Here is a 10,958-nt window from a genome sequence, read left to right as displayed (position 1 = left end):
GATGTTGCGTTTTCTTAGCTGTCCTCCACAGCACCACTGATGCTGGCCGACCACTGTCAGGACCTGGGCATTCCTGCCTTGCACCGTGAGGCAGGTGAGGACACCCTGGCACATTTGGAGAGAGCCTGGAGATCTTCGTTCAGATATTTACTGTGGATTTTTTAGAAGCAGACCAGTGAATGTCCATCAGAAGTTTGTCTAGATGTCAAACTACCTTAGACAGCTTTTGCCACACTTTGAGAAGAAAATAATAAAATTTGACCTCCATGGAGCAAGCAGGAAAACCTTCATCTTACCCACTGTGAACTGCTGGACCGGTGTTACCCTTCAGTGAACAGGTTTATATATTAATCTGCCTTTCTAGCATTAACTTGTGTGTAGCAAAGGCAATGAGAACATCGCAGAGCCGGCCTCCGTCACTTGGTTTTTCAAACCTTTTCCCAGATACCATCTTCATTTGGGTTTTTCTACAGTTCTGACCCAAAACGTCCTGGAAAATTTATTTCTAATGTTTACAGTTCTTCAGGTGTTTTCTTTGATGCAGAGACCTCATGTCCTGTGAGTCTGAACTGATATGCTGTGAAATAGTGTATGGAAAAAGCTGGGCTTAAGAAGAGAGCACAAAGCCAGCGTTGTCTGCTGCCACACGCTGTCCAGAGAAAAATAACTGCAAGAGAGAGGCCAGTGAGATGTACAGAGGGAAACTCTAAGAGGCTGATTTGGAAGGTGATGGTTAGGAGTAAATGTTCCCAAGCCTGCTTCGTCTCTGTTGCTGCTCAAGGTGCTGCCTTGTGCTGAATGTACCTTTACCTGGCTGAGATGAGCTGGTAAGGTGGGTACTTCAGAGCAGGGGAGTCCAGTTCCCTTGCTGAAGAGCCGACCTACAGCATGACGAGGCCAGGACAAAGTGGTGAAACCACAGCTAGAGGAGGGATGGAGGTTGCCTCTGTGTAATAAACAGAGCTGGGCTTTGGCCCAGGGCTGGGGTTTAACTCATCTAATTCGCAAAAAAACTGCTGAGAACAGATGTTTAAATATGAAAGCATATTTTTTAGGAGTGTCCTCTCAACACATCTTGGATTTTACTGCAACCTAAGCATTGCCAGTAAACACTTTTTTCCCCTCTGCTTCCCACATTTTAAGGGAAGGGCTCTGCTTTGTTCAAAAACACAAGAATAAAGACCCAGCTCAGCAAAGAGTTGCATTTTGTGTGTCTCACCATGCTGTCTTTCTGCAGTCTTTCCTTTGGGAGTATGGAGGGCTCATGCCATGGGAGTGCTTGCAGCAGCTGCAGCCGGCTCCTGCCTGAGCATCTCTGCACCCAGGAGAGGCAGCTGTCACACAGCTGGAGTATTATGGTATGTCCTGTATGAGCAGCCTGTGTGCTGGTAAGACAAGCCTTTTCTTTTCGAGTCCCTGGGTGAGGCTCAAACTATGTCCAAATGAGGAAAAAGGCCAAAATCCCATTGTCACCTGCAGCAGGGCAGGTGAGGTACAGTATCATGCAGATGAGCTGGTTTCCACATGGTAGTGCTGTGTTCTCATCAGTAACTTAAAACTCAAGCTGCAAATTCCAGTCAGTGACCACAGTATGGATGTAGTAGCCAAAGTGGAGATGATCAAGCTGTCTGCATGGTGTACTTGCCTAATCAGTAGCATAAATGCCCCCCTTGGGCCCACTCAGACCCTGTGAGTTTGTTCCAGCTTCCTTGTTTCAGTCCTGGCTTCTACTGGCCTTTCCCACTGTGACTCCCAGCCCCACCGTGTCTCCAAACACGGATGCCCTGTGGACCCTATGCCCCTGCCCCATCCCCAGTGGGCTGCCCTTCTGCAGAGCCCTGCTGGACTTCCTGCTGCAGCTCCCCAGTTGTGTCCATCTCCTCTCTTTGTCCTGGTACTCACGGTAGGATTTTGTGCATGGCCTTTAGAGATGGTTGCTTCTAACTGCTGGGTAAACACAAGGGTGTAGGGAAGCAGAAGAGCTCTGCAGAGATCCTGTGGGTGTGTGAAGCGAATCAGCAAGAGATGAACTTCCCCTTCCAGCAGAAACTTTGTTCTTGTTCCAGTTTTGTGAAAATTGTTTCTCATCCTCAGTGGGGGCAGGGTTGAAGACTGGCTGACCTTGGACAGGCTGACATCCCCAGTGTTCAGCAGGCAGTGGGATTTCAGCTAAGGAGCCATGTCCCAGACCTCAGTAGAGTCACAGCTGCTGCAGGGTCGCTGGGCTTGGACCTCAGCAGACCTGCACAAGCCTGGGGTGACATCAGGCAAGGTGTAGGGAAGCAGGCAGGTGCTACCAGGCCTGGCTTCATACGGCAGAAACTGCTTTGCTGCCTGGACAGGAACTAAATTCCTGTGGCTCTTGCCCTGTCCCAGCCTGGAAGAAGGCAAGGGGCTACAGGAGCACTTCCCTGCTGCCTACCCAGTGCAGAGATGCTGCAGCCTGGTGATGCTTTGTCCAGAGAGCAAAAGGTAGCAGTGACATCTGGCATTGCTGTTGGTCACCTTTGCCAAGTTGAGCTATTGTAGATGCCTCTGACCAGGGACATCTCTTCTCCACCTCCACCTCTGCTTTCTGTTCCAGCCTGGTAGCCTGGAGCCCTTCAAGAGAGGTGAGAGGGGATCAAGGGCACATGTAAAATACTGTGATTTGAGACACTGTTAGATTGGTTGGCCTCCAGTTCTGTGCCCTTTATCACCACCAAACTGGGACTGCTGTTATTAAATAAATACTCATCTCTTCAGCTCTGCAGAGCCAGAGCCAAGCCCTGGTTGTGCAGGGAAGCCTGACAGAGACCACCAAATATAGATGCAAACAAACTGGTTTAACTTGCACAGAAAAAGAAAATAGCTGAGGTTAATGCCTTACCAGCAAGTACTAAAACTGACCTGGTATTCAGATACACATCTGACTTCTGGGAGCTGGCAGGGTTGTCCCCTGACAGTAGGGCTGTGCTGACTGTCACTCTGCCTTTAGCCCACTCCAGGCCAGAGCTGTGTCCATGCCTCACAGATGACCTGAGTTAAATGCACGCACTTGGGTAATGTTGGGTTTTATGGCCCAGGCCATGGAATAACTTGCTGAGTGGCTCTAATGGGATGCCTTCATGTTATGTATGACCTATCCTGGTGCTAGCAAACCTGTGTCTCCTAACCAGCTCCAGAGACAGATGACTTTGTAACAAATATCTCTGAAGCTGCACTATGATAGAACATCTCCATCTCCTGGATGGAGTGAAGGGGGGACCAGAGCTGGGTGGCCTGAGGGAGAGGCAGGGCAGCACTTCCCAGGGTTTTATCTGCAAAGCGTGAGGTGAGCAGGATCAGATTGCTTGTGAAGAGATATTCCTTTCACCTACCCTGGCTTTAATGTGCAAAATCATGGCTTTTTCCTCCAGAGGAAGCCTTTGCATTCTTCTAGTTGGAAGAACTTGTACAACTTTTGGTATTTCACATCTGAAGGAATTAGTGGCAAGGAAGTTTTTAAAAGCATTTCTTTTATAAAAAAGTACAGTGTACCTTCCAGCATGTAGTTAAAAATGTCAAGCTGTGCTTTTCCAGAAGGCAGGCCTGAGGTATGGGAGCCCAGGGACTGGCATTTCCTTCACCTCCATGCTGCTGGAAGGTTACAAAGGAGAAGGAGGAGAGACAGGATTTCTCCCTTGAACTCCCCAGAAATGTGGGTAACAGATCCCAGGGTTTGGCTTTTGTAAACTCAGTGACTGCAAATCTGGAAACACTGCATAACTTGACTGGGAACGGAGATGATGGGCAAATCAGTACTGCTGACAAGGAAGATTTTTGCTTTTCCAACTCATGGAGGAGCAGAGACTTCGGCAAACTGTGGCTCAACTGAATCTCCATATGGGAAACAGAACCATTTGAGATGTCCTAGAGATGTCCCACCTGGAAGGGTCTCTGCTTCAACCCTCTGCTCAATGCAGGTCCAGCCAGATCAGGCTGTTCAGGGTCTTGTCCAGTTTTGAGTGTCTCTGAAGATGGAGACTCCACATCCACTCTGGGAAATTCGCTCCAGTGCCTGACCATGTTCCCTTGTTCCAGTGTGTGGCTGTTGCTTCTTGTCCTGTTGCTGAGCTCCTCTGAGAAGAGTCATGGATGTTGTGACTGAGTAGAGTACTGACACCAGCCTATGATTGGAATCACAGAATCAAAGAATATCCTGAGTTGGAAGGGACCAACAAGGATCAGCGCTCAGCTCAGCTCGTACCCACGTTCCCTGCAGCTCCGTCCTTTCCTTGGCCTCCACTGGTGCTGGGGAGGTCAGCTTTACATCCACAGCTCTCAGCTTGGAGAGTGGTGTGAAGAGACTGGAGCTGTAGAGAGGTGGCCAGGCTGTGTCAGGTGGCCTCTGGTCATGGACAAGCCCTATCTAGGTTTATTTACCAGTGCAGATGGACCTTCTGAATCTTCTCTGGAACTGACGGAAAGTTGGAGGTAGATATAGATGTGTGTAAATTATAGACTTAGTGGATTTGTCACCTATGTGTGGCTGAAGGTTGAAAAGCCAAGCAGAGTTGGGGAGATGGTACCGTATGGGGACAGAGATGCTCTGCATAAAAAATATTTTCAAACAAAATGATGGGACCTGTCACATTATGTACTAATTGCCTTTAATTTCACATGTGTTTTCCTTCTACCATTACTCTGCTTTTCTGTAGGCCTGAACTCTTTATTACTGTTCCTCCAGTCATGATCTTAAATAACCCCTTATGTCCTTGGTTATAAATATCTGTATACAGTACTACCTGAACATCATCTCTGCAAAAGTCCTTCCTTTTCTTCCTCTAGGGCTCTTGTCCCTATTTAGCTAGCTCCAGGATGTCATGAAATGTCAGCAATACTTCAGCAGTGCTTGCAGTCAAGTCTGTGTTTGCAAAACACAGGGAGAAGTTCACAGAAGAAGGAGGTCAAGTGCCTCAGGTATTTCTAGGGATTAGTACTCAAATGGCATCTGACGGCGATCAAATGGAAACATGGTTTCGTCCAGGAGATATCAAAAGATGTATCTGCCCAAAGCCTCTCATGACCTTTATTAAGTGACCATATGGAAGCTCATTGACACCGCTGCTCAGGTGCCTGGAGCTCAAGAGAGCAGTGCCTTGCCCTGGGGCCAGTGACACATCAGTGAAGTTACAACTCAGGTCTTACAATGAACAGCACAGCTTTGGCATCTCTGTTGACCAGTTCTGAAAAATATACTGGGTTTTTTAGCCCAGAGGACATCAGTTCATTAGTCTTTCCTCCACTCCTGTGCTCAGATAGCCACCTGAACCAGGCTTGTTTCCAATGAAGGCAGAAGATTTTTTTTTAGTTTTTAAATTTTTTTAGCAGTGGGATAAATAGTGCTTCCTGTATCAGAGACAGTTACTTAAAGCAAGTTGATTTAATGTCATTGAATCATGAGCAAGTCAAACTTTTGCCTACTACCTGCTTATTCTGAGACATGTCAGGGCATCTGTAAGAGCCGAGTGTACTTACGTGGCAATTGCTTAATAATAAGGAATTTTTTTTTGCTGAGCTTTGTGAAATGCCCCTTACACAAACTGGGTATTAAAGTCCTGGAGACATTGCTGTAGTATGTGGCACTAATTATGACAAAATGAAACTGTAAACACATGGCTTTCATGTGAAAGTGTTGTGTAACCATCAGTTAATGAAGCTTCCCTGCCCCTGTTGGGATGGATGTGGTTACCTCCACTCTGTAAAAAAGGGCAAAGCAGAGAGCACAGAGATGCTTTGTTGGCTGGTACAGACGCTTCCCTCATCCCCGGAGAACTTAATGCTAAATCTCCTGCTAATGTGGGTAGGGTTTGGTTTTGAAGTAAGCATAGACTTACTTAATTAAAAGTTTTGTGGTTTTTTTTTTTCTTTAAAACTGCAGTTACAAAGGCCATGGAAGAGGCTGTCTTCACTTTCCTTTGCTGGCAATGTGCTGCCCAGCTTACTGAGGAGACAGCACGTTCTGCCTTACAGAGGCCTAAAGCAGTGATTGTTGGTGAATGTCCACGGTGTTTCTGCCTGGTCACTCACCGAGGTGTAGTTACAGGTAGAGTGATTGCATCTCCTCTAAATGCACATGGTTAATGGATTTAACTGCAAAGCTTTCAAAGCCTGTGTATAACAGAGCAGTGTCACTGTGGGTTTTGTGCTATCATGATATGGCTTCCTGTAGAGCAAGGTAATGGTTTATGAACCACTGGCCCTCACAAACCAAGTGGTCCCAGCCTGCTGGAAGAGTAAATATGTGAAAAAAGTGGGAAGCCAGGCATAGTTGCACTATTTCTGGCAACACAGTGCTCCAAGCAAGAGATGGAAAGGTGAGGATTTAATTGCAAAGTGCTAATGCCAAAGCAGCATGCTGCAATTTTTTTCTCCAGTTGGAGTGGTTTGTTTGCTGGGAGGAGGGTGCAGGGCTGAAAATGAGCACAGTTATTAGCATGATAACTGCTGCTGTTTCATCTTCAGGATCTCACTTGACACCTTGGTGGAATAAGGATGGAAACAATAAATCATGTGCTATAAAACCTTGTGCGTGGACTCCCTTTGTGCTGATGGTGGCGCATTTCCCATTAGGCAGTCTAATGACAGGCTGCCTTTAGCTGATTCAGTGCTTGGAAAGAGCCTTGGCTCAACAGTTGGCAGCAATTCAGAAGCTGTTGGGTTGGATGCAGCAGATCTTCACACTGCCTTTGAGGTGAGGGGTCCCCAAAGAATGGTTATCTTAGAGGTGTGAGCCTCACCTTGTTGTGGCAATAGGTTTTGTTGATTTTTGAAGAGCTATTGAAATAGCATGGAGAGTCTTGGGGTCTATGGAAAACATACAGTGGGAACCACAGAAGTGGGGTGAGAAGATCAGTTTTTACTCTTCATTCCACTGTTGACCTGCTTAGTGACTGAATTTATCTTTCTTTCTTTCAGGTACGTGGCCTTCATACCTGAACCCAGTACCCAGCAGAGTGGGTCCTGCTGTGCACAGTTTGAGCTGTGCAGGTCCTGGTCACTCAGTGACTTGAGAAATGTCCCCACCCCAACACTGGTGCCTAAGGAATGCACACAATGCTAGACAACGCTGTCCAAAGTACAGGCAGAATGTGACAAGCACCAGACCCTCCTGTGCGCTTGTGTCCATCCCTACATGTCCTAGTGGTGATGCCTCTGCCACCCATCTGTGAGGAACTTTCTCATCCTTGGGTTACTCTGTGGTGTGACTGGCATGGAGTGCTCTGCCCCGTTAACGCAGCTGGACACTTAGGAAAGGAGAGACGCTTACAGACTTAGCCACTGTCTCTGCATGCTTTTTGCAGTGTTTCTAGCTCTCCGTTGCAAGAGCAAATCAAACGAGGCCTTAATCTGAATGATCTACCACCTACTGAGATGGAGAAATCCTGGACTGAAACTCGGAAGTCCATGTTGGGGAACACCACTACATTCCTGCAGTGCTTTGGATGCCTCTGCAGCAGGATAGCTTACAAACCCTGTAATCCATTAACACTGACTGCTTTAATACTGTACAAAAGTTACCTTGAGTTTATTAGCTAGAAGAATAATGCAATGATTTAGAGTGTTCTGCTTTTACAGATGATCCTTAAAATGACATTGAAAACATGAGGGGAACAAAGCCCTTCTTAAAGTTGAATTCAATAAGTTTTTATAAAGGAGAACTAAATTTATATCACCTGCTGAGACATGAGAAATTCTCAGCCCTTTGATTTGTTACTTAGCTTTCTTTATCTTTTCTGATAATATTCAGATTTCTATATGAGTTTCAGATGTGGCTATTGCACAGGCATTATTTTAAAATACTATTAATCATACTGAAACAACATCAGAGGAGCCTGCATTGTGCTACAAACACAAACTGGCATTGACAGGCATCTTACTGAAGATTTCTATTGCTTTTCATCTACTTTCATTTAAAAAATGGGAAAACAAAAGGAAAACTCTGGTCTTTTAAAACAGTTGTATGATGGCTTATTCCTAGTAATTTTGACTATTGGGTACAGGTATTTGTAAGAAAGTTGTTACTCTCTTGCAGTCTCAGCGTATTCAATTTTCATCTTATCCTATATAAGTCTTTTAACCCTTAAATACCTGAGTCTGCTAATAAATGCACATAGGCTTGGGATTTGCACATGGACTGAGCTAAGGGGGGTCACAAAGAAGGCCTCTTCACAACAGGGAGGGTAACTGTAGCAGAGGTCAGTTTTGGGAAGAAGAATGATATGTTTTCTTCGTCTCTTTCCTCCCTCCCCCAATGTTTGTTTTTATATTGTTTCCAGAAGATCTTCCCATAAAGACCTTACTTGAGTTTGAAATGAAGCTTCTGTTAGCTCGCCAGACAAAAGTTTCCCCAAGATCTTGTTTAACATGAATTAGAACCAAAAGTAGACTTTTAAAGGCATTTTAAGTAGAATAATAATAATCTTGAAAGGATTGTGAGTGAAAAACTCTCCACCCTCTCCCTGGTGAATAAATTGGCCATTTAATGCTTAAGAGAGACCAGGGAGCTTTTCTGGATTAGAAACTTGTTTTTTCTAGCTCACTGCCTAGAGGCTAATTTGGCTTTAGGTCCAAAAAACCCAACAAAACCCCCAACTTCACCACGTTTTTTCTCTTGTTAAACTAAAGCTGTCAGGAGTATTTTTTTTTTCTTACAATGCTAAATGTACAACCCTAACTGGTTGTACAATGTTATAAGTAATTGAGCTGGCTTGAGCAAAACAGTGAGAAAATATGCTCATAAAATGTCACTTCTGGAAGCCTGTGAAAAGGAGATAACACAGAGCAGGGAAATGTTCATCCAATTTGGTGACAGAAGTCACTGTTTTCTGTCACCTCAGTAGATGGTGATTTTTATGAGCATCTCTCAGACACTGAACATCTAAAGCTTTTGGAGTCAGGAGTAGACCCCAGGGGAGCAGCCACCAGTGCTTTCATCTCTGACACTTACACAGTTTGAAACACAGATGTACGTGGAAATGGGCTACTGCTTCGGTCAATATCAGGCACTGAGGGAGGATGAAAACCTGACAGTGACAGTTGTGCATGTCTGGGAAATCCTGTGTTTACCACCAGGACGTGTCACTGATGGTACCCAGGGTGGCTGTTGCCCAGCGCTGTACCTGACACAGAGCCTGGATCAGATCCAGGAGCTCAAAAGAGGGATGGAGAGGGTTGTCCAGCTCAGCAGTACTTCCTTTTGCAGGACTCTGTCCTCCCTGCCAGGTCCTGGTCCCCTGGGAGCCTACACCACTGCTGACTGCTTCTGTTGGGTGGTTTGGCTGTGCCCACTCAGTTTTGAAGGCTGTCCCCCTCTGTACTGCCTGTAAGCCCTGAGGATGCCGTAGTTGCAGCTTGGGGAGCGGCAGGAGATGGAGGATCAGGCTTTCAGATTGCAAGGTTGCTACTCAGATCTAACAACTGGAGAGCTGTGCCAGGGCCCCTGAGGGGCCAGCTGCTGCTTCTGCACTGGGTACAGAATTCCCAGCCCATGGGCTATGCCATTGCCTGGCACTTCAGAAGGAGGTCAGAGGTTTGCCGCCCACCTGTTGCTCCCAGCGTGGGTTTTGTTTTATGCATGCACAGGCTGTGTGCAAGCAGAGCATTGCTGTGTACCTGACACAGCAGGGATGTGCCTCCTCTGCCTCAGCAATGGACAGGGCTGCTTTTAGCCCCTGCTCTAAATTTAATTGATTCAGAGTAGTTAACAGTCATAGGGTGGTCCTTTGAAGGATTTTCTAGAAATGCCCACATCTCACCTCACTGCCTCTGGAAGTTAGCAATGCTTTGTTCCCGGCTCTCACCTCAACCTCGAAGGTATAGCTTGCAGAGGGACAGCACATCGTCCACTGAAGTCTGGGCTCACCCCATGAAATTAGCATCAAAAGCCCCATCTGACCCTGGAGGTTGAGTAAGACATGAGGAGGAAGGTGTCGGTGGCCACACTGTGCCCCTTGAGGCCTAGACCAGGGTCAAGGCAGGCAGCCAAATGCTTTTTTTAGTTTGACAGCAGGATGGTGGTTACTCTTTACATCATCACATACTTGTATAAATGTCCAACTGCTAAATATGTCCAGTTTTGTTCTATTTCTGTTCAGCCTCATCAGAGCAGATGATAGGTGTTCACCCCTCTCCACAGTCAATGGGAGCAGAGCCAGCTCAGCCCCACTGAGAGAGGTAATAAACTTCTGGGCCGTGGTTACTCCTCCCGTGCTTGCCAGGCAAGCTCAATACAGCTTTTTTCCCTATTTAACAAAACTTTGCATGATTTGTGGCTGCAGTCAGTTAGACTGAATTGAAAAAATGAAGCAGTTGTGGGTCTATGTTCCTCACAATCCCTAACATCTTCCCATTTTATTAGTGCTTCCATATGAAACCAGCATGAGCTGGTTTTAGCGTGATTGCTATAGATTATTTGTGTGGTATTGAGAGACATTTTGTAGAAGCAGTGTGATGGGACACATTGACCTGAGTGAAGCCTTGTTCTCCCCTTGTGCCAAGTGAATGGCTTTGAAAACACAAGATATAACCAGGCTCAGGTGGGTGGCAAGTGCTTGTGCTGGGGCTCAGCACCATGGCAAGCCCCAGGCAGGGTGGGATGGAGGGGATCCTCACCCTCAGTGGTCCCATACCATGTGTCTGAACTCCAGGAGCTGTGAAAGGTGGATGACCTCGTGCTCTGCTCTGGCCTTGCTGATGTAGGGCCTTCTCCCTGTTGGCTCAGCCCCACAAAGGAACTGCCTGAGCTTTGGCTCCCATGATATTTTAGCTTTATTACCAGTTTCTTGCTTTCCATTATTATCTCCCAATAGCAACAGTTGTGATAATGAGGAATTGCTTAGGAACAATGCTACTGATCCCAGCGCTGCTCCCACATATCACCCTGTCCCACAGCCTCCCCCAGAACCTGCTGGCAGACACTGTTCAAGGAGCCCTGG

At 46.5% G+C, this 10,958-nt stretch overlaps 1 long non-coding RNA gene across 1 annotated transcript; it reads left to right on the top strand.

Annotated features, from left to right (window-relative positions):
• Window positions 1–415: 415 nt before the first annotated feature.
• On the top strand, window positions 416–7,984 carry LOC113970841. Its single transcript, XR_003535351.1, has 3 exons — window positions 416–832; window positions 1,238–1,358; window positions 6,940–7,984. It is a non-coding gene; the product is annotated as an uncharacterized LOC113970841 (long non-coding RNA).
• Window positions 7,985–10,958: the final 2,974 nt, after the last annotated feature.

The sequence above is a fragment of the Neopelma chrysocephalum genome, unplaced genomic scaffold, assembly GCF_003984885.1.
Source record: "Neopelma chrysocephalum unplaced genomic scaffold, ASM398488v2 Primary Assembly neopelma1_80b, whole genome shotgun sequence".
Taxonomy (NCBI): Eukaryota; Metazoa; Chordata; class Aves; order Passeriformes; family Pipridae; genus Neopelma; species Neopelma chrysocephalum.
Note: the sequence above shows the minus strand (reverse complement) of the source record. Positions and strands in the feature narration are given on the sequence as shown.